Source organism: Acinonyx jubatus, chromosome X (genome assembly GCF_027475565.1).
Source record: "Acinonyx jubatus isolate Ajub_Pintada_27869175 chromosome X, VMU_Ajub_asm_v1.0, whole genome shotgun sequence".
Lineage (NCBI taxonomy): Eukaryota > Metazoa > Chordata > Mammalia > Carnivora > Felidae > Acinonyx > Acinonyx jubatus.
The window spans coordinates 22,309,085-22,334,412 of NC_069389.1; the positions used below are offsets into that span (position 1 = coordinate 22,309,085).

At 36.8% G+C, this 25,328-nt stretch overlaps 1 long non-coding RNA gene across 1 annotated transcript in view; it reads right to left on the minus strand.

Annotated features, from left to right (window-relative positions):
• Nucleotides 1–10,244: 10,244 nt before the first annotated feature.
• LOC128311575 (uncharacterized) overlaps nucleotides 10,245–25,328 on the minus strand; it is a 130,068-nt gene continuing 114,984 nt past the window's right edge. The window contains exons 3-4 of the long non-coding RNA XR_008290059.1: nucleotides 12,910–13,032; nucleotides 10,245–10,299 (exon numbers count right to left, since the gene is read on the minus strand). This is a non-coding gene — a long non-coding RNA (uncharacterized LOC128311575). The remainder of the gene's footprint in view (nucleotides 10,300–12,909; nucleotides 13,033–25,328) is intronic.

Below are 25,328 nucleotides of genomic sequence, written 5' to 3' on the forward strand. Positions count from 1 at the left end.
GAAATTATCAGCCTTAAAAGTCAGCTCTCAGAACGCATCTTTTAGTAGTTGCCTTTTGAAGGTTAGAACGATCACTTTCTGTGCTAAAGGCTCACTAATGGATAATAAATACACACGATCTACTAAAGGACTCGTGCATGACAATCTGAGAAATGTCACTGGTGGCAAAAAAAAAAAAAAAAAAATTCCAAGTGAAAACCCTGCCAAGACAAGCTTGGTAAAATGAGAATCTGGGTTTGGAAAGAAGGGATTGAATACAAGGTTTTTGCACAAGCGTAAGAGCATGTTTTTCTCCCTAAATCGTGTGTAATAACACACCTTTGACAGACTGTGCATCAGGGGCCGGTGTGATCTCCATTCAGATGATTCCATTTCACATATCATGATAGAGAAGTTTATTTTTAAACAGAAATAGCAAATTGTAGTAGTAGCTATCAAGTGCTTATGTGTACCAGGCATCATTTGAAATGCTTTACATGTATTAACTCAGTCCAAACTTGAAACAACCTTTTGAGGTTGGTAAAAATATCCCAATTGTCTAGGTGAGAAAACTGAAGCATAAATGTAAAAAATCAAATCAGGCTCAAAACAAGAAGAAGCAAAACTAAGATTTGAATTCAAGGACTCTGTCGTTGGCTCTTTTTTTTTTTTTAAGTATTTATTTATTTTGAGAGCAAGGGCATGTGTGAGCAGGGAAGGGGCAAAGAGAAAGAGAGAATCCCAAGCAGGCCCCACGCTGTCAGCACAGAGCCCAACACTGGGCTCAATCTCACCACCTTGAGATCATGACCTGAGCCGAAATCAAGAGTCAGATGCTCAAGGGATTGAGCACCGATGTGCTCTTGACTCTTGATTTCCAGTTCTCAAGCAGTATGGTATACCATTTATTGGGGTAATGTAGTCACTTAAACAAGAATAAGTGGTTGGACTTAATCCATAAACTAGCTTTAGTTTTGTCCATCACTGCCTCTCTGTATTTATTTTGAGTACGTTTAGTTTTCCACCAGGCTCAGGTTGAAAATTCAAGGCAAGCCCTATAGCTTCTCTCACACTAAGGTAATAAATGTTCAACTGTTGCTTTCAGTCCCAAAATACAGTCTCAATTCAGTAACCGAGATAACCAGTCTCACAAAATAATTTTTAAAATGTCTCAACTTGCTCTAACATTTAGTCTTCTCACCTGCCTGAGCTTGGTCCAACGTCAGGTGGAAGTGAACTGTGTTATCACCTAGACTTTTTAAAATATCTTTCCCTGACTTCACTGATCATAGTGTATAATTACAACATGGTTGAATACTGGGGTAAGAGAGGAAGTAGCCTGAGTAGGAGAGCTCTTGTTTTCCTGGTAAGGATATGGTGATTTAACTCTAGCACTCTTTGGCTCTGGTAGGTGATCAAATCTGACTTTTTTTTTTCATGGCACTGTGATGGACTAATTCAAGAATGCCCCCCAAACCTTTACCCTTCCTTTATCCACTACCTTCTCCCTGAAACTTGATAATGCTCCTTCACTTTGGGTCTAGAGATGGTCACATGGCTTGTTTTGGCCAATGAAATGTGAAAAATCACGTTGTTAGTAGGGGCTTGAAAAATACTTGCGTAAATGGGCTTATCCTCACTTTTGTGTCTCTATCATTGCCATGAGAACATGCTTATCCTTGCTTCTTAGAGGATAAGAGACAAATGCCATCTCAGTTGCTCTAGCTGAAAGCATCTGAGAGAAAGCTGAGAGTCGACCAATCCCTAAGAGCATAATGAGCCAAGCCAGGATCAGTAGAGACGTCTGTGTGGCAGCCCTAGGCGCAGGAATTATAAAGTTGCTATTGTATGTGGACAAGCTTTTGTTTGTTTCTTTGTTTGTTGGTCACATGTTATGCAGCCCTGAGACCCCTGGAAAGACTTCCAGATCATTTATTCTATGACCTAGCTAACATTTTCAGGGGCTTCCTGAACAAAACCTAAGAAAAGAAAAGCATATTCTTTCTTTCTCTTGCTCATGGTCCACATCTAGGACACAGGAAAGAGTCAATTTTAACTCAAACACCTGGAGGGCAATCTGATTGCTACACAAACAGCTCTCTCTTGCTGCTGGTATGAGTTAAATGCCAGTTCCCAGCGTACAGGGAATTTATAGGGACACACGTTAAGCTTATTGTGGCATCTCATTAAAGCACCTCTCTTTTTTTTATTTGATTAACTTGCCATGTTACAATTTGTAAACTTAAGGTGTACAGTGTATTACTTTCATACATTTATATATTGTAATATGATTGCCACTGAAGCACTATTTGTCACGTTACATCATTATGCGGTAGCACTGTTGACTATATTATACTGTGCATTTGATCTGTATAGCTTATTTACTACTCATTACACTCTCTACTGACTTTGGGTTTGGAAAGAACACCACACCCTCTCCTCTGGGAGGGAAAAAGTGCTCTCCAAATAAACCTGCTAAAAATATTCTCAAATAAACTGTGAAGCTACTCTGATTCCATTTGAGGTTTGGAAGTATTCTCTCCTTCACACGTCAGGCTAAGGAGGTCCCTAAGGCACAGGGGACACCAAGAAAATTCTCTTCCCAGTCTTCCTCTAATCAGCCCCACCTTTTAATATCCTTATAGGGTTAAGAAGATTAAAATTCTGAACACTTCCCTGTTGTTTTTAACATGTTCACATCTTGGTCTAAATACATTATTTTATAATGCGATTTAGTCAACACTTCCGTTTTGAAATATTATTCTATCTTTCTTGAACACATACAATATTCCAGACTCTGGAAGAGAAATGTAAATCTTGTTTGTTTGTTTTTTTTCAAGCAAACACCACTGGGTCAATAACAATAATATTCACCTTCACTGCTATTAACGTCTTCCTCACTAACTGCTCCTCTTTATCACAGATCTCTTAATGACATTTGCTTACACTATATAAATTTCTTCCGTTTCACCACCCAAGCCAAAACTAAACACACACACACTCCTTATGCAACCTGTACATACATACAAACACGTATGTGTGTCCAAAAAGGATAAAGTAAAAAGGAACGCAAAAAAAGATTTCTATACGCATCATTTCCTCTGCATATACTGTCCGGCTTCATTTAGCCTGTTTGGTTGCTGACCCCTCAAAAGCTGTCCTGTGATGATACACATACAGTGTGGATCAATCTTACAAAAGATTGAAATTAAACCTGCCACTTGGACAAGGCTGCAATTAGAGACGTATCCTCAATTTCAGCCACAGAGAAAGCATCCACTTATGGGAAAAGCACAGTTTTCAAGGAGTAAGTGAAATAAATGTACAGTTGTCATCAGGAGCCCAAGGTAAAAAGAAAATTTAAAAATTTAAAAAACAAGGAAATTCCAATAAATAAGCATAGCACAGTGGTGCATAATTAAAAGCAAAGTGATATTTGGGGACAAAGAGCAGGCAGGTGTTGAGCATTATGGAACGCTAGCTGCCATGACAGAGTCCTCCTAATTAGGTCAGTCGCTGGAGTAGATAAAGAAATTGCCAGAATCAAATGAAGCCCCAATCTTGCAGGCACCAGAATATTTTGTAGCTTATTAAAGAAGATGGCAATGAATTAATGAGCTACTACTTACTGACTGCTTATTATATTTGAGCCCTGAAGTTAAAAGTTTAAGTTCATTTAATACTTGTGAGATAAGGTTATTTAATCCATTATAGAAAGTAGGAAAACAAAAGTTATATAAGTTAAAGTTATGGTAACACAGTAAGGGGATATTTGATTCACACTCCTCGTCTATAGACACAGGTTGATTATCGGAAAATAATTGCATGGCAAGAAGCTACATTTTCCAGTAGCCTTTGTATCTAGCTGAGTCCTTATGATTAGTGCTCACAAGTCGCACATGAGTAGAAATGATCTGTTTCTTTTCTAGGTCAAAGTATTTAGGAAGTGACTGCCGTCTCTACTCTTTCTTTTTTTCATTTTCTGGCTGTAAGCAAATGTCTCCAGGGCCCTAGTCTACGGTGACGCCACCAGTTGGAAAAATCTGGCCTGGTCCATCACCAAGTTGAAAGCCATCCTTGAATATTCATATTTATTCCCTGTATAAAAAATTATTATTCATCTAGTTTTGGGGCTTATTGGTTATGTTATCTATCCTAACATACACCGACTAATACAGGCTTCTTAATCACGGGGATATACCACCTTAATAAAAAAAATGAAAACACATTGAGTGTGTGTAACTGCTTTGAGGGGTTATTGTGAAAACTTAGTTAACACACTTACAGAAACCTCTTAACACAGTGTATACACATAGGTAGCACCATATATGCTTGGAATTACTAAAATGATGATAATTTTTTTAGCTTTCACTTTAAATGTATTTGCTCATTTTACACTGAAAGATGGAATTTTAAAGTGAATTCAATAAATATGGAAACTGAATATCACAAGAACCAAATAACTTGTTTGTGACAGAGTTGGAACAAATTCAAGTCCTTGGTTAAAAAAAATTGTGCTGCAACATTATACTTTCCGGGTTAGAAAATAGAAAACACAAAACTTACCAGGTTTGTTCAGCAGTATGGAGTTTAAAGGGTATGGCTGAAGCCTTGAGAAAAATTTAGAAGCTCATTTATTCTAGTTGGGGTACAAGATCAGGAATGAGTCAAAGAGGAAGACTGATGATAAATTACTTCAATTCCTCCAATATAAACTTAGGATTGGAGCTGAATTGCCAGTAGAAAGTCAAAGACTGCAGCTTTGTAAATATTAAGACTCCTGAGGCTGAATCTTCTCATTTTTGGAGGCATATATTTCTTTTATATATGGGCGTGGAAATAGCACAGGGATATGAAATCACTGTATCAGGAATGCACTCAATTTAAAAGCACCAATAAACATATTTTTAACAGATCATCTTCATTTAAGTAAAAATTACCCAAGTAGGAATGGCATTATTCTAGACCACAATTATCCAATATAACTTTCTGCAATGATGGAAATATATTTATGTTATTAAAGATGTCAGCCAATGCCCCGCTGCTGTCTAGTGTGCTGGAATCTGAGCTGTCCCAGCCTGAGTGGCAGGGCCCGGGCTGTGGACAGATTGGTGACTGCAAGGCGGCCCACCGACAGCGAAGCTTCTTGTACTCCCGCTTATAGGTAATTTGGCCTTAAAACTACCTGGGGTAGTGTCTGCTGGGGAATGGCCCTGGCAGACCCCCTGGGGAAAAACCATTAGGAAAGAAAATAAGGTTCCGCCAGAAATTGTGCGGCCTTTCGTTTAGCCTTTGCCATCCCCTATGGAGACTCCTCTACTTACAGGAAGGATAGCCTCATGCATTTGCCAGCAAAGGCAGCCAGCAAAGGAGAGACATATGGATTTGAAAGCCCCACTCCGGCAACTAAGCAGTGTATCTCTGGGCACGGGTGACTTCAACCCTTAGGCCCACCTGGCCCCCCGGAGGCATTCCAGATGATGACTGAACCTAGTCGGTTAAGCTACAGAATGGTTCATTGGTTCCTAGGTGCATGGTCTGAGAATCTGTGAGGCATGGGTTTCTAAGGCCTTTTCAGCCCCTTTCTGGCACCTCGGCGGAGTCAAACACATTGTTCTCCTGGCCTCATGTGGTCAGGAGGTGACGTCCCTGTAACTGTTCCGCTTGAGGTGTTGAGAAATGGAGGGCCTTTCACGAGAACGGCAAAGCAAATGCTTTGTAGATTATAGATAAACGCAGATGCATAATGGAATAATGTAAGAAATTAATCTATAATCAAAGGGTATGCAGGAAAGTTAGGGGAAAATTACCATGTTATTTCTTAAAGGTTGTTTACACACAGGAGCATTTTCAAAATTAGATAATGTTAGAAAAACATAGATGACGTATGCTACAAGGAAATCACTAACATATATAATGCCACGTTTGCTACAATAGATCGGCCAGTTCAACACACTGCGGTTGTCTGTGTCCATTTTTATTTTAGTTTTAGTTTTTTATTTTAGTTTTTTTATTTTCCAGTTTTTTTATTTTAGTTTTGTTTTATTTTCACCAACGCCGTTCTTCCATCGGGAACCCCTGGTTGCTGGAGCTGGTCTCCGGCACTAGTGAACATATGAAATGTAACTAGTATGCATGAGAAACTAAATTTTTAATTTTAGTTAACTTTAAATAGCCACATGACTAATGGCTATCACATTCGACAGTGCAATTCTAGACTTACAAGTATTATTTTAGTAAAGAAACTAGATATTTAGCACAAATTTGTGTGTGAATTAAAAAGATGCTTGAAATTTGTGGTGGAAACAGGAACGGTATGGCAACATTAAAAGAAATACAAGGTTTAGACAATTGAAGTTACGTGTACATAAATGTAGACCAATTCAGTCTAAATAATCAAATCCATGTCATTGGAATATCAGAAGTCCAGACTGAAGGCAGTGTGCAAGGGCATAATGCCTGGCTATGTGAATAGACCTCATGTTCTAAATCCTGAATCAAATATTTAGTGTGTTTCTGAGCTTCCAAAGTCTCCATCTACCACTAGATGCCAGTTAATGAATGAATCTGCCTTCTACTTTTAATGGAAAATAGAGGTACTAAAATGTGCAATCCTTCAGTTTTCCTTCCCAGTCTCTTAAAGTTTCACTTGATTTTAAAAGCACCCCCCTTTATTATTTTTTTTTTCAGAGAAAAAGCAAAAGTTGTTTGATGCCAATTATATATCTCCTTCATTCACTCTTGACTTCACTAACATGAGCTTTCTCAGGTTCCATCATATTAAGCTGGCTCTCTTTATAAGTCCAGTTTTAACCTTTAATTTCTCTCTGGTCAAGTTTACACGTTTATAAGTATACTTAAAAAATGATATTAAGACCAACCAACCAATCAATAGTTTCTTCTTCGAACTATTGCCGGTGGTAATATGCGTGCTGTGTTCATTTCCTTACCTCCCTCATCCTTCAAGTCACGTCTTTCTGGTTTCTTCTCCCAATATCAAATGGGTTGCCTCTTTCAAAGTTCATACTGTCCTCAATTAACAGCCTGACTTATAAAGTACATTTTATTTAATAATATCCATAATTGATATGTGTTTATGATGTTAGGTTTTAGGAAAATATTATGGTGTGTAAATTTGCATGGCTCTGGTGACAGATGGATTAGAGAGGCCAGCTTTTATCAGAGGCATGTTATTTTTATTTCCATCTGAAAGACTAAAGAATAGGCCCCTATATTGATTGATAGTGAAATACCTTTGCTATTAGTGTAGCTATTCCAAAGGACTGTATACCTTTTGCATGGCATTAAACTTTGTTAAAAATGTTCTGAAATAAAAATGAAATTGCTATGTTACAAAGAAAATAGTATTACCTGGCATATTAACAAAAAGGTACTAAACTTAGTTCATGGAAATAGTTTGAAATTTTAGTGACAGAATAAAATGTCCTTGCTGTGGCAGCATAAAAGGATCTGGAAAAGGAACTCAATCTTCTGTTTCAAGTTGTAGTTTTATCCGACAGCTTAAATGTCTTCACATGATATGTGATATTTTAATACATACAAAAATATAGTGGTAGAGATGCTAAAACTACTCACACTAAAATTTGGAGCATCAGAATATATTCATGGAATACTTTGGTCACGTCCATAATGCAGAATAAAGGTCATTTCAACAATTTAAATACTATTTTTTATGCCCTGGAGATCTCCAGTAATTGATTTCTATTCAAAAGTGTCATAAATATTTCATTAGTACTTGTTCATAAGCAAGAACATTTTTTCAATCATGTTTTAATATTTTATGTACTCCTAAAAACACAAATTGCAAATTAATTGGAAGCTATTGAGAAATTGGAAAGATAAGTTGAAATCATTTAAAAGTAAAAGCCTCCAACTTCAGCCCTATTAGAAAGAATATAAACAAAACCATAATGAGCTTGAATTCATCGTTTAATATGATATCCCAGGAAAAGAATGGTGAATGGGATTAAGATGATTTACTCAAAGCAATAAGTAATTTAGTAGCAGACTCAGGACCATAGCAGTTTAAGGACCAGCCAGCCAGGCAGATAGATAACTGTATTGCTTATCTGTATGTGGTGCAAACATAACAAAGGTATAAATAAGGAATAGAGTGCTGGGTAGCTCAGGTTTTCAGGTTTATCACTTTACATCATACTACAAGGTAAAGAGTAACTTCAAACAGGAATTATAAAGCATTCTTGTTGGATGACTTAGGGATATCACGCATTTTTGCCATTCAAATGAAAAACAGCAGTGTGCAATTACACTTAATATCACCAACTGTGAGAACCATCTTGTTGACAATCCCCTTAAGTCTGCAGTCTTAAATAATACTTAAACATCTATAAATTATCAGAGTGCTGTTTTATACTATCATCTAAATTCTCATCTGTTTAGTATGACTGCAAATAATTTGCTTGCTTCATAAAAAAAAGTTAGAGTAAAAATTTCCGATCCAGACTTTTAGAACACCCACCACCAAATATTCTATTACAGCCCACGTTATGGAATTAGTAAGTGAAACTGCTCCTGTAAATAGGGGCACCTGGGTGGCTCAATCAGTTAAGTGTCCAACTGTTGATTTATGCTCAGGTCATGATCTCGGTTTGTGTGATCGGTCCCCGCATCGGGCTCTGCGCTGACAGTGTGGAACCTGCTTGGGATCCTTTCTCCTCTGTATGCCTCTCCCCAACTCATGTGTGTGCGTGTGCATGCACACATGCACACACACACTCCCTTTCTCAAAATAAATAAACAAACTTAAAAAAACCCAAAACCCCCCAAATTATATATATGTGTATGTGTGTGTGTATGTATGTATGTATGTATATATACATATATATATACATATATATATGTATATATATATACATATATATATGTATATATATATGTATATATATATGGAACCTTAAATATATCTCAAATTTTCAATGTCTAAGTGTCTAAATCTGATCATATCCAAGACTAGTGTTTTATTTCTTATTTTTTAGATTCAAATGTTAGTTTTTATTCCATACTTTTTTTTAATAATGTTAAAAACAGAGAAGGAAGAGATGTACACTATGCGTTCTTTGTCTCTATTATCCTTACATATAGACAGCCATACTGAACATTGTTATAATTGTGCCAGACATGGCAAGAAATACTTTATGGAAATAGAAATATAGAGGGTTTTTATGCATATATGTCCAAAGCTGTGCCAAAAGGTTAGCACAAATAGGCGAGTACCTATAACATTGTAAAGATACTTGGACAGAATGTAAATGAAAAATTAGTAATATACTAATAATATATTAATTTGAAGAATGCCAAAATGCCCACATATGCATAAATATTTACCTTCCAGTACAAAAATTTCCACAATCATTTCTTATTTGAGGTAAAGAACATTAGACAAAATATAACCACTACTTAATCATTATTATTTAGTAGTAACAGTATTAGAAGTAGCAGCAAAGAATTCTATTGTGATAGCAGGTTGGTTTGGTTAAAATGCTTTTCATAGGTTAATCAGTTTAACTTTTTTTTTTCCTTAACAGCTTTATTGAGATAGAAACCACATACCACAGAATTCCCCCACTCTGAATGTACAAATCAATGGTTTTTAGTATATTCACGGATTTGCACCACCATCACCATAATTAGAACATTCGCCTCACCTCAGAAAGACACCTTGTACACTTTAGCTAACCTTCTCCTCCACTTCCTGCCTTCCCCCTCCATTTAACCTTTATAATAGTCCTAGGAGGTACATACTAATACTCTCGACACCATTTACATTTGAAGAAACTGAGGCATAGGAAAGTTCAATGATTTGCCCAAGGGCATAAAGGTAGTAGGAAAAGAAGATGGGATTTGAATCCAGATCATCTGGCTGCAGATTCTTTGTTCTTAACCACTATTCTATACAGCCTCCATTAAAAAAGCAAAGGATATTTTAACTTTGTTATGGATACTCTGACCCATACAAAGCAGCAACAGCTGAAAGCCAAGCAGGCCACATTTCATAAAATGATTCTGGGACTTTAAAGCTGGGTCTAGATCTGCCATATGTTTTTGATCTGAACTGTACTGAATTTTTAGGCTTCATGAATATATTTCAATTTCCACATAATTTACCACCTTGGTCCCAGACATACTGCCAATATCAAGGCAGGACAGGAAACTAGTTTAACAACGAGAGATAACTTATGTCACATAGACACAATTTCTCACAAAAATAAAACCCAAACATACTTACTTTTCCTCCTCCAGGGACAGACCATTCACACACGTAGTACATATTTTGCAGTCCTGTGAAAAGGAGAAACAGTCAGTGCTATGCTAGTGCCTTTGTGCAAATTAGAAAAGTAACCCAGTCTCAAGATACTGTATTGCCTCTATTGGAGATTTGTTACAATAAACTGACTGTAGTAGAAGAAGACACATTGCTTCTACCTGTCACGACATTTTTGCAAAAAACATTCAAATAGATGACATGTATTACGTGAATGTCCCTCCCCCTTTCGATACGGCACCATATGACACCACCCATGAGGCTGTTTTCAGTGGGTATGAATCCACAGCCACCCAATGATCCCTCTCTGAAGGTAGTGGGAGCGATTTTACAGCTGGCATGCAAGGTTTCAATCCTGGGAGTTTGCCCCCTAGAACTTTAACTCCCATATTTACAACAACTACATATTCTGCTGGTAGCCAAAGGAAACCTCATTTAAAATGGAGTCATGGAGCCAAATGGGGTATCTCTCATGCCCCACTACTCCTCCATCATCACTTGCAGGCAGGTAGAGATGTACCTTGCGTTCTCAACAGGAAGAAGAAGCGTATACTTTTCTATCCTAGCAGAAGGAAGAAAGCATTTCTTCTTGCCCAGTAACAGCCCAGCCAATGAAAGACTGTCACAGCTCAGTCACTGAAAAGCCACTACAGTTCAAATTCCAAGTTTACTTCAATGGACTTTTGTTTATAAGAACCCCTACCAACTCTCCCCTTTCCTATATGAAAGAAAATTCCTCTCCTTTGCCCTTGGGACTTGCCTATGGTTTTGCCATACTTGCATGTCCTGAGTTGCAATTCTCTGCTATTCTGAAATAAATTCGTTTTGCTGATAAAATAACAGGCTGTTACATTTTTAAGGTCAACCCAACCTATGAGCATTAAGAGTAGTGAACTGGAATTCAGTCAAATTCTCAAGCACCTCTATCAGAATTTGTATGTGTTCACTTGAGTCCTGTGGACCATATATCTCTTCTTCTCCCTGGTGGTAACTTTCCCCCAAGGGTGGGTTATCAGAATCCAATGGCTTTTTCCATTCACTATGAGTTTAAATGGTACCATAAATGGGTTACCTTCTAGGGGTGGAGGCTAACTAACTGCCCTCTCTAGTGTGTCATTGTTTCTCTTCTTCCTCTTATTCATCATTTGACTAATATTCTTTAGTCTTTAGTGTTCCAGAGTAGTAATTTTCAAATATCAACTGGAAAGTAGTTCGCTTTTTTTGCCTTGATGCCTATCAAGTTAGCTACATGTTTTTTAGATGGTTTAGTGTTATTCGCTGTGTTTCCTCTGCTTTTGTACTACCAACTGAGATACCTCATTAGCCCAGAACCCCAGGTTGCAGCCATCAATGGCACAGTCTGTGGTCTGCCACAGTCCCAAGCTTTCTGTCATGTCTCCAAAGTCACACAACCAGCACTTTGAAAATTTCAAATGTTTCACTATTCTCTCTCTCAATGCATATGGGTTGGTATCACAGAGAGAAAGTTTCAACATCCTTGTTGCTGAGCAGGTTTTTTTGGTTAATACTGACATTAGAGTCAATAAAATCCATTTAGTCCAATACGTGTAGGCACGTAGACAAGTGTGATGTTATCAATACATGCCTAAAAAAAAGATTCACACACATACATCTGGCCTTATCTGTCATGAGGCAAGAAACTAGTGAATCAAGTATGGAGTGCCACTATCAGATAGCTATATTTTGACCAAAGTTACAGTTTTTCTTTTCTTTTCTTTGTCTCCTTCTAGTATGGTCCCTAAGGTGCCCAAATCCCAAATTAGCAATTCAACAGAGATTGAGCAAGATAAGGATATGCTAAATCAAGAGTGTAATCTGAGTACTATTTCAGGAATCAATTTGACTTGTTACATACATATCTTTTACCACAAGGTTCGAAAAGGACTGAGGAACCAAAGAGGCCTGGTTCTCTCAAGATCTGATGCCTTTTGTTTTTTGTTGGTATCACAGCCTTGACTTCATAATTCACTAAATAATTCAGAGCTTCTGCAGCTTTTTAGCAAACTTGAGGTTATAGCCCTTTCACCCCTAAGAGTAGTTTTAATTCTCTAAAATGTTCAGTGCTGTTTGGTAGAAGTGAAAATATGGGTGCTTGAGAAGTGCCTTATTATAATAGTATCTCACCCACATATTTGTCCATCAGAATTGGCTCTTGTCAAAGGACAACTTTATTTGACTTCTTAGTCTCTTAAAGCTTCTCTGCTAATCCTCCTAGAAGGATCTTGCAAAATGGAATTACTTTACCTAAATAAACAAGGACAGATGATATTTGACCATTCCATCTTCATTAGCCATAGGAGATTTGAGAGCAGCTTTTCCAACCTTCAAACACTAAAGGGCATGGATTTTAATCCAAGAAGTCCAAATAAGAACTGTACATACTACCACAGAGGAACAAGCACAGCATGTTCTCGAAAAAGCACCTCAGACTGCAATCATTCCAAAATTTCCTCAAAAACCTCAAAGATCTTAACACTCTGTAGCTCTACAAGAGAACATCCCCCAGGTCATTCAAAGAAAGATACAATTTTAAAATTTTAGATTCCTCTTCATGCTCTCCTCCCATTTTTCAGATATTGAATATATTCTAAAATAAATCCTCTTACAGTGTTTCCAGAGAAGAATTATACGATGGTGGCATTTAGTTCTTTTCTGTCTGTAACTTCTGACGACTACAGATGTGAATTCTCAGTAATGGTGACAGGAAAAAACATTCAGCTACTCTCTCTCTGGAAAGACAATATTTGAAGAAGCCTGTTCAAAACAACAATCTCCATTTAAACCTCCTAGATACAGGATAAAACATTAGATACAATTCCCTCTTTTGACCATATCCTTCCTACGGTAAAGTTTAGATGGTTTAAAACTGGGTTATACCTGACATAATGTTAAAATTACATGTTATCCAGCATCACCAGCCCCACATCTTTTCTACCTGTGTTTCCACCTCTAATTTTGACATCACCTGGGCACTGACGCAACTAAGGGTTAAATTTTCTAATTTCCCTTGATGTCCTTTCTTTATTTAAGGTTTGTCATCTGAACAACTTTGTTTTCTTTTGTTTTATTTTTCCAGCATTTCATTTTTTTCCATTATAAATGTAATATACTGTCAAACAGAAAAATGATAACATCAATTGCTATATGCTAAACACTGGACTAACCAATACACACACACACATATATACACATTCTTATTTATTCACACCTTAATGAGGTAAGTAAATATCCCTATTACAAAGATAATTAAACTGACATACAGGAATTATGTAAAAAATGCTCTTCACAGAAAAAGCAGTAATGTTTTGTGCTTAGGTGTATGCGCTTTGGACTGAGATCCTATGTATCAAAATGTTAGCAGCACAACTTATTTATTGGGCACTATAAGCAACTCTACCTCCACTATCTCCCTCATAGTTGTTAAACACAGATTTCACCTGAATAAAAGTTAATATGCCCCATTATCAGACCCCGAGTATAGGTGCATAAACATATAAACACATACAGGCATTGTTGTTTCAGTTCATATGTACGCTTGAAGCAACAGTGATAATTACACGAAGATAAAAATAAAGTATCAATCAAATTGGGTTGGGCCAAATGGCTTCCTGAAAAATAATTATTTCGGATATAGTCATATAAATACCTATGCAATATATTGCTAGAATTTCTCAGTAATAGGACCCAGAAAGCAATGGCATATAGTTATATGCGTAAACTTTTTGAAAATAGCTCATACGCTCTATGAGCTTATAAACACAAAGTCAGCATTATTATTATACATTGTTCAATCTAATTTGACCATGTGACTTTCAAATTTTGTCATATTAGCTACTTTCTTACTATTTTTGGACAACAATTTATGTGTGAACTTCATGCAAAGTATTTCTGGAAAATGCAATCATAGATAAGATATGGATTCTGCCCACTAGTATTCTATAATCTATTCAGATAGATTTAAAACAAAAAAGAAGATATGTCTTTAATTCAAATAGAGATTGATAACCAAATGATAACTCTCAAAAAAGTGGGTACACATAAATTACAATAAATGGGAAGAGAAAGAAAAAGATGATTTTTAGATATGGCAGACAGAAAAGGATTACAACAAGCAGCACTACCAACAATAACCAAACGATGAAGAGAGCCCAAATATCCATCGACTGCTGAATGGATAAAGAAGATGTGGTATACATACAAAAGGGAATATTACTCAGCCATCAAAAAGAACAAAATCTTGCCATTTGCAACAAAGTGGATGGAGCTAGCATGTATTATGCCAAGTGAACTAAGTTAATCAGATAAAGACAAATACCATCTGATTTTCCTCATAAGTGGAATTTAAGAAGCAAAAGAGAAGAACACAGGGGAAGGTGGAGGGAAGAGAAGAGAGGGAAACCACAAGAGACCCTTAACAATAGAGAAAAAACTGAGGGTTGGGTGGGAGATGGGCTAGATGGATGATGGGTATTGAGGAGGACACTTGTGATGAGCACTTGGTGTTGTACGCAAGTGATGAATCACTGAATTCTACTCCTGAAACCATCAATGCTCTGTATGTTAACTAAAAATTAAATTAAGAAAATAAAGATAAAAAAATCAAACAAAAGGAAAAAGGACTGCAACATCTAGGAAACAATATGCACATATCCCTCTAACATGGAACATTTCTATATAAATTATTTTTGAAAAATCTTTTGCCAATACCTATGCAAAAATTTAAATATATTGTCAAATAATTCTAAATTACAATCAATATCATTCTCAGGTAACTCAAATACAGATTTTCCTTTTGTAAAACCATTCAGAAAATCCTTTATAACATTTTACATTGTCTAGTGATATGTCTGTCTATACAAATAAAGCAAGCTTTCTATTACTCCACTTCGATTTTTCTTTAAGAATATAAGCATACTTGGACTTCCATACCAGTCCTAGACATGTTATTGGAAGCAAAATAGGAACCATGAGTCATTTATGCTTTTAATTCACATTCAGTGAGTTCTTACTATGTGTCACATACACTTCTAGGTAATACAGATAGAACAGTGAACAAAAGAATAATGTTTCTGATATTAAAGAGCTTTTAATTTTAGTGAGGGAAGCTGACAACATATTAACAAACACAGGTACATACATGAATATTTCCTATATTGTGCTGGGAGATGCTACAGGCCATGAAGGAAAATATGAAAGGATTAGGGGATAGAGAATACGACAGGGAGCACGAGTTTGTGCCGTCCAGTGTTCAGGGAAGTTGTCTGAGCAGATGACAGAACACACCTGGCAGATAAAGCAGCATGTGCAGAAACCTTGAAGTGGATATTAGACACTGAGCAACAGCAAGGAAGCCCGTAATTCTGAAGTGAACCATGCAGGTTAGAAAGAAGTAGGAGATGATACCAAAAGGTAGGAAATTCAGGACACTGTAGGACTTTGAATATCACTTGGAATGAAATGTGAAGGCATTAGAGTGCCTTAACAGAAGGAGTCATATGGTCCGAATGGAAATTTTAAATGACTGTTCTTCCTGGTGTCAGTCGCCAGGTATCAGAATACAGGTGAATAAAGAGGGAGCAGGGAACCTCACATCATACACAAACATCAATTCAAATTGGATCATAAACTTAAATATAAGAGCTAAATAATAAAACCTTTCTATTTTATTTATTTAATTTTTTGAGAGGGAGAGAGAAAGGAACTTAAGCAGGCTCCATGTTCAGCACGTAGCTGGATGTGGGGTTCAACTTCACGATCTTGGGATCATGACCTAAGCCGAAATCAAGAGGTGGTCACTCAGCCGCTGAGCCACCCAGGTGCCCCTAAAAAAGACCTTCAAAAGGAACATAGAAGACCTTTGAGACCTCATACTAAGTCAAGGTTTCTTTTATATGTATCTATAAAAATGTCATACTTTTTCCTTTGTTTTCTGGTATTTTTAAAAGAAATGCAGTGTCACACACTTCTGCAGCTCGATTTTCTCACTCAATAATACTTCATAAAAATCCTAACTAAATCCACTGGTTTTGCTATATAATTCATTCTTTTTAACGGCTGCATAATATTTCATGAACAGTTTCAATAGAAGTATAGTTGACACATAATGTTATGTTAGTTTCAGGTGTACAACATAGTGATTTGACAAATCTATACATCATACTGTGCTCACCACAAGTATAGCTACCATCTGTCACCATACAACACTATGGTAATACCATTGACTATATTCTCTATGCTGTACCTTTTTTAAAAAAAAAATTTATTTTATTTTTTTTTTACAGAGAGAGTGGGGGAGGTGCAGGGGGGGGGCAGAGGATCTGGAGTGTGTTCTGCACTAATAGCAGAGAGCCCAATGTGGGGCTCAAACTCACGAATTGTCAAATCATGACCTGAGCTGAAGTTGGATGCTCAACCGAATGAGGCACCCAGGCACCCCTCAGTGTTGTACCTTTCATCCCCATGACTTACTCATTCCATAAGTGGAAGCATGTAACTCCTACTCCCCTTCACTCATTTTGCCCATCCCCTTCACCCCCTAAGCAACAATTTCTTAAATATAACACTAAAATATTGTCCATGAAAGAAAAAATTGATCAATTGGAACTTATCAAAGTTCAAAAGTTTTGCACTTCAAAAGATACCATTAAGAAAGGAAAAGACAAACAACAAACTGTAAGAAAATATTTGCAAACACATATTCAATATGAGATTTGTGTCCAGAATTTATTTTTTTAAAACCTTGATGCCTCAATAATAAGACAAAAGACTCAGTCAGAAAATGACCAAAAGATATGGACATTTCATCAAAGGAGATATATGAATGACCAATAAGCACATGAAAAGGTGCTTAACATCATTAGTCACTGATACCTTTTTACATGCACTAGAATGGCTAGTATAAATAAGAAAGGATGTAGATGAGTAGTCACCCTCATACGTTGCTGGTGGAAATACGATATGATACAGCCACTTTAGAGAACAGTTTTGCAGCTTCTCAAGATGTTAAACATACAGGTACCATATAAGCCAGCAATTCTACTCCTGGATAAATACTCAAAAGGAATGAAAACACACCTACACACAAAGACATGCATATCAAAGTCCAGAAGAGAATTATTCATAATAGCCCCAAACTGGAAACTACCTAAGTGTTCATCAACTTATAAATAGATAGACAGAATGTGCTTCCATACAATGAAATTCTCTACAACAGAGAGAAAGGAAAAAAAAATATGGATACGTGCTATGTCAGGGATGATCCTCAAAAATACTATGCTACATGAAAAAAGCCAGATATGAGACTACATATTGCATCGTTCTATTTATGTGAAATGATCATGGACAGAAAGTAGCCTAGTGGTTGCTACAGTTAAGGGTGGGAATGGGCATGAGAGACTTCACTAAGAGGATGAAAATGCTTCAAAACTGTTGTATTATGATGGTTGTACTACTCAGGAAAGTCACTAAAATCATTGAGTTGTACACTTGAAATTTTGTGAATTTCATATGTAAAATATAACTGGATAAAACTCTTTTAAAAACAATGGAAGCAGGTAGACTAACCAGGAGGCTCTAATTACAGTTACAGGAAGGGATGATAGTGGCTTTGTTCAGTGAAAAGAATATCTGGTCAAAATGTGGATATATATGAAAATTAGTGTCAACGGGATTTACTTCTGGATTTGATGTGAAATGTGAGGGATCGGGGACTAACAAAATCATTCCAAGTTTCTTGCTCTAAAACAACTGGTAGAATGGAGATGTCATTTATTCAGATGGCAAATAATATAGATTAGTTTCAGTCAGTGATAAATCAAAAGTTTGGTTTTAGACATGTTAAGATTGAAATCCTTAAAAAAAAAAAGATTGAAATCCTATTATATAGCCAAGTCATGTCAGCTGCACAATTGGAGTTCAGGGAAGAATTCAGGGCTGTAGCAAAAAATATAGAGTAATTGTTACAGAGACTGGATTTAAAGCTAGATGAGCTCACGAACAGAGCCGATACATACAAAGAAGACAAGCGAAGGGACTGAACCCCAGAATGTTCCCAAGTTTAAAGACGGAAAGCAAAGAAGTCAGTTATTAAGTGTCCGACTGTTGATTTCGGCTCAGGTCGTGATCTCACGGTTCATGAGATCGAGCTGCGTGTTGGTGTCCACACTGACAGCGTGGAGGTTGCTTGGGAATCTCTCTCTCCCTCTCTCTCTCTGTCCCTCCCCCTGCTCATACGCACTCTCTGTCCCTCTCAAAAGAAATAAATAAACAAAAAAAAAGTAATCCTGCAAATATATTTTAGTCACACACAAAAACAAATTTGAGAAGTATCTATGTCCCACTCTGGCCAGTTTCTGACACTGGTATATTTTGTCATTCATTCTGATATACTGAACTGATCTCAAAGTAGTGTAATTCAAAAACCAGGTTTTCAAACACAAATGTGAATATGGTGTATATTCCACCTTCCACAATGTACAGGTTCATGCATGTACTCATTCACAGAGCATACAAATTTACAAAATATAAATTGGGGAGTTTTAGCTTTGTAGGCACACTGCTAGAAACCCGAAATGAATAAAAAAAAATCTAAAAGAAAATACCCCGTTAGGATGACAACATTAGTTTACTTTTTTTGCAACTAACCATCACAGAAACAAGAGTAGGATAAAGATCTCTGAGTTCCAAAGCAAATTATGATGAGAGCGAGAGAATTATTTTTCAGAACAAATATTTGGAGAATCACTCAAGTGTGACTAGGAGGACAAAGACGTTTTTAAAATAACACTGAAACAAACGGAGTTCCGATGAACCTGGGATTTCCTGCACCCTCACAAAATAAGCTGGGCACATTGCTCCTTCTCAAACATTCCAGTATAGGGTTGCTCTACCCTGAGTCTCCACTAGTGTCTTCTGTTGGCATCAGCAATTCAGGCGGGCTAATATGGAGCAGGGATGGGTTTGTGAATAATTCTGTAAGTGTGGTCAGTAACTCCTATTTATCTGTGAATGGTGTGATGGCCGAAGCATCAGGAAGGTGGAGCCTGCCATTCCTAAATCCACATTTGCTGCAGAGCAACTCTGTTGAGAGCGCTCTGTGGAGGACTGATGAGAGCCGGCTTCCGGAGCAGCTGCCGTGTGGTTAGGGAACATAAGCTGAGTGGGCAGAAGAACATCTTAAGGAGTTACTGAAGCACAACATGCAGATTAGGTGGCAGGGCTGTGGACTCCTGGGAGCAAGAGTGGCAGAGCCGATAGCTCTTTTCTATCGTAGCTGTCAGGCAGACAGTGAGCAGAAGCAGCAGGGTGACAGACCGCCACTTCGGTTACTAGCAGAAGCCTACATATCATTAAGAACGTGGAAATATAAAAATTACTGTACCGAAACGTGCAGCTCTATAGACAGGAGAGGCCCTTCCAGGAAACCCAGATGAAGGCATCTGGTAATCTTTTCATTCAAATGATAGATACTTTCTATTAGAAAATGTGATTCAAGGAATTAACCTAGAAAAATAATTGATTACACAACACTAACAAATTTCACAAGCTCTAGGTATTAGAAAAACCCCTTTACATGGGTCATTCCCTCCCCACCACCTCACAAAATATTCCATATGCTGCAAATGATGTTTTTACCAAAAGGAAAGGTATAATTTATAGTTAGAGAAAAAAGATCTTGCCTTTTTTTTTTTTTTTTTTGCCAGTGCCATTTACCACCCCGTGAACTTGGAGGAGTTTCCCTCCAAGCCTCAATTTCATCCTCTTTAGAATGGGGATGATCGCTGGTTTTCATTTTTATTATTTTGAGTATTAACAATATTTTAAATATGCCTGGCATAGTGTAGGCATTAGATACATGGAAGTTGTAATAATCAGTATTCACCAAAAACTATATATATATATGTACTAATAATATAGCTTCATGGTGTTTGGATAAGAATTGCTACAATAACTAGGGCTATATGGCTTACGGATGAGTACGCGATTAGGGATTTTAGATCTGTTTGGTGTAGGCAAATAGAGCTTGTTATCATTATTCCTCATAGGGATAATATTAGGAAAGGGTATGCTATTTGGTCTGTTAGTGGATTAAGTACTATTGTAATAGGTATTATTCCATACCCACCTAGTTTCAGGAGCACAGTGGCAAGTACTATTGACCCAGCAATACAGGCCTCCACATGTGCTTTGGGTAATTAGAGACATAGTCTATATAGGGGTATTTTTAGTATGAATGCTATTATACATGCTAGTCAAAGGAAAATATTAGATCAAGTGGTTGAGATTGGTTCAGTTCAGTATTGTATGATTAGAATATTTAGGGAGCTTGATGTGTTTTGGATATACAGTAATGTGACTAGGAGAGATAATGAACCTACTAGGGTGTAGAATGGAAAGTAAAGGCCTGCATTCATTTGTTCTGTTTGATTACCTCACCGGGTGATAACAATCATGGTGGGAACTAGTGTAGCTTCAAATAAAATATAGAGCAAAATTAGTTCGATGGCGGTGAAGGTTAAAATTAGGAATAGTTGCAAAAGGGTGAGTATTGTGATGTATAGTTTTATTTGGGCAAGGGTTTCTTTTGATAAGTGTGATCGGCTGGCTATAAGTATTAGTGTTAGTCATGCTGTTAATGCCAGGAGGGGTGCAGAGAGTGGGTCTGAGAAGAGCAGTAGTGAGAAGTTGAGATTGTTGTCGTTTAGTTGGTTAAGGTAGGTAAGGCTGATGAGGCTAATTAGTAGGCTGTGGGCTCTTAATTCAGATTATATTGGGTTTTGATAGCCATGTCAATGGAATTAGTATTATAGTTGGAATAATAATTTTTAGCACTGTAGGGGATTTAGCTTTTGTGCATAGTCCGTTCCGTATGTGTTGGATACTCACTAGGAGGGATAAGCCTAGAGCTGCTTCACAGGTAGCGAACACTAGTAGAATAATAGGAGTTACCCTATTATTAGGGTTTAGGGTATTTAGGAGGTACCTAAACTCTGTTTAGGTCAAATTTCCTAAGGTTTCAAATAAATACTGGTTTTGGAAATAGCCTTTGCTTGTTTGTGAAACAAATGAATACATTATGAAATTATTTGGAATACAAAATACACAGGTTTTTTTTTGGGGGGGGTTGGTTAAAAGCTTTCCAAAATAGCAAATAAGTCATAAGTACGCCCCAGAGACTTGTAAGATAATCTCAGTGATATGTCTCAGATGTTATTTATTTTTATTTTTAAATGTTTAGTGAAATCATTTAAAAGCTTTTTATAAAAGCTAATAAAATTGCTTTTTACTTTATTCTATGGAGCCAATTTTCAAAATTACCATAAAACATAACAAAGAATCCACACAAACAAATCATTTGCAAACTTCTGGCAAATGTGCAGTTAGAATAATTTTCCCAAGATCATTGATCTAAATTTTCATCAGTAGTATTTTTTCACATGTGGAAACTATTAAATAACAGATACATTACTATTTGCATTCATAGTCATAGAAATGAAATCTCTACATGTAGTTGCTGTACAAGATACATGTCAACAGTCTTAGAAAAGCATCAAGGATAATATGTTTACAAATACAGAGAAGAGATGGGTGGTTGCCCAAGGGGAGAAGAATCGGGGAGGGATGGGGAAGTGTGTGAAGAGGATAAAGAGGTACAAACTTCTAATTATAAAATAAATAAGTCAAAAGGAGGAAAAGTACAGCATAGGGAATGTAGTCAATAATACTGCAATAACTTTGTATGGTGACAAATGGTAACTACACTTACTATGGTGAGCTTTTTGTAATGTATATAGTTGTCAAATTACTGTGATGTACACCTGAAACTAATATAATATTGTAACTCAACTACACTTCAACAAAAAAAAACCAAAAAAAGAATAATATATTTACTTTTATTTTTTTAAGTTTTGATTTTAATTCCAGTTAAGTGTAATATTAGTTTCAGGTGTACAATACAGTGATTCAACACTTCCGTAGAGCACCTGGTGTTCATCACAAGTGAGCTCCTTAATCCCCATCACCTTTTCACCCATCTCCTCATTCATCTTCCCTCTGGTAATGATCAGTTTGTTCTCTAGAATGAAGAGTCTGTTTCTTGATTTGTCTCTTGCTCTCTTATTTTTTTCCCTTTGCTTATTTGTTTTGTTTCTTAAATTCCACATATGAGTGAAAACATAGGGTATGTGTCTCTCTCTGTTTGACTTATTTTGCTTAACATTATACTCTCTAGTTCCATCCATATTGTTGCAGATGGCAAGATTTCATCCTTTTTATGGCCGAATAATATTCCATATTGTATATATACATATACATACACACACACATATACCATTTCTTTATCCATTCATCAACTGATGGACACTTGGGCTACTTCCGTATCTTGGCTGTTGTAAATAATGCTGCTCTAAGCATAGGGGTGCATGTATTCCTTTGAATTAGTACTCTCACATTGTTTGGATAAATACCCAGTAGTGAGATCACTAGATCATAAGGTGGTTCTATTTTTAACTTTTTGAGGAAACTCCATACTGTCTTCCACAGTGACTGCACCAGTTTGCATTCCCACCAACAATGCAAGAGGGTTCCTTTTCTTCCACATCCTCGCCAACATCTGTTGTTTCTTGGGTTACTGACTTTAGCCATTCTGACAGGTGTGAGGAGGTATCTCATTGTGGTTTTGATTTGCATTTCCCTGATGATGAGTGATGATGAGTGTCCGTTGACCATCCGTATGTCTTCTTTGGAGAAATATTTGTTCATGTCTTCTGCCCGTTTTTAAATTGGATTCTTTGCTTTTGGGGTGTTGTTTTATAAATTCTTTATATATTTCAGATACTAATCCTTTATTGGATGTGTCATTTGCAAATATTTTCTCCCATTCCACACGTTGCCTCTTAGTTTTGTGGATTGCTTCCTTTGCAGGGCAGAAGCTTTTTCTTTTAATATGTTTCCTTTTAAAGATACACATGATTCAGTTAAAGTGTGTAGCCATGTCTCAGAAGTTGGTACCAGACTCCTGTGGACTATACAGCCAAATACACATAAAAAGTGTAAGCCCAGCTACTCTCTGTTGTAGGCACATGCACTGCAGCACCCTCTCTACAATACTTAGGTAGTGAATGAGAAGCTGCTCTGCTTCTGTGAGCCAGACAGCAGTGAAAGTCTCACTGGTTAGTTGTGTTTCTCTTTTGTAATACTAGATTTGAGTGTTATAGGGAATGTCCCTGTCTCAATCTCAGAGGATATGTGGGCCACTCTTATTGTAACTGTCATTTCTGGACATGTACAATACAAGTTCCAAAATGCAACAGGGAAAAGTTAACAGATGACTATAAAGGAGGTCACTGTAGGCAGCTGAAATAGACCAGAAGGGTAACACTGCTTTTTTTCCCCCTTTTCATGTGTGTATTCCTATGATCAGGTATCAGGGCATATCACGAAGAAAAATTACCACAAGACCCTGAGGCAGCAATATTTTGAAAGATGAGACTGATTTTAGAATCCATCTGTTTAGACCACTTTAGGAACATTCTTCCTCTTCAATTCACTATCTATTTCTTTGATACCAAACCTTTAACCACCTGCCCCTCTTCCCAAATTAAGTGCACTTAGATTTGATGATAGAGTTCTGTTCCACCCACAGAAAACAACTAGAATGTCTTTTGAAATATGACCTGTGTGTGCCTTCGCTGAGATAATGAAATCTGTGTCTCTGTCAGGAGAGCTTGAAGTATCTTACGTGCAAATTTCTAGCCAAACAACCAAATAGGAGAGTATTTATTTATTTACTACTTAAAAGTGTCCAGAGTTAATAAATAGCTACATTTTTCAACTGATTTTCTTCAGGAAATGCTATACCAAAAACCTTCAGGGAAGTTTACTTAAGTAAAGTAGACTCGGATAGAGAGTTTCACTATTTTGTCTTACAATCTGACAAGCTGATTAAAAATAAAAGACGTGGCAACTTCAAATATATACAAAATTCACCCGCACCTCTTGCAGGTTTACTTTACAGCGCTCAATTTGCTAAAAGAGACAATTCCATTTTGCAAACAAAACACATGTATGTGTATGCATATGTGTATTGTATGTATGGGACATAGTTTACCCCACTAATCCAGGGGTGAGCAAACTATAACCCACCGCCCCACCATCTGTTTCTGTAAACAAACTTTTATTGTAACAGAGCCACATCCATTTCTTTACATATTATCTATGGCTACTTTTGCATTACAACAGCAGAGTTAAATAGTTGTGACAGACCATGTGGCCAGCAAAGCCTAAAACTGTAACTACCTGGCCGTTTAAGAGTTTGCCAACCCTTGCACTAATTAGTTCATTTTAAGTAAGTGCAGGGAACATTTGCATAATCAATAAGCTGTCAAGTTCCTTGCTTCTGTAACGAATGCCCATTTCTAAATATTTTCAGGGAATATAATACATACAGTGAAGTCAATACTCTTTTTTTTCTTCTATAAGCATTCTTTGTGCAGCAATAACATGGTTTTGTTAATGCGAATCTGAGGGAGCTAGCAGCATTGCCAAGGGAAAGTCCGACTTGACCTTTTCATTCAATAAAGATCCAATTAGTATCTATACTGAGGAACAGACTTTGAATATGTTAAAGTACATATCAACAGCTCATTCAACCTAATGAAGGCTTAGTTATTGATTAAATAGGGTGCACCCGATATTCAAGAACCATTGATGAGCTCAGAAATGGGTAGTTTTCAAAACCCAGATTAAATTACAGGGAAAGGGTTCAGACGACAAGGACATTGTTGTGTTTTATTTTGTTTTTAACTATTTGCATCATAATACCCATATTTGTAGAGACCAAATAAAAAAGGATATATAAATCCTTTAACTACATAATGGTCTCTTGCAAAGTTTTATAATCTGTCATGTTCTTTCACTGGTGATAAATCAAATGCTTTTGATTTCTATACAGCTGAAAATCTCTTACCTAAATGAGTCATCATTGCAATGAAAAACTATGACAATTCTAAAGAAGAAATCAAGCAAA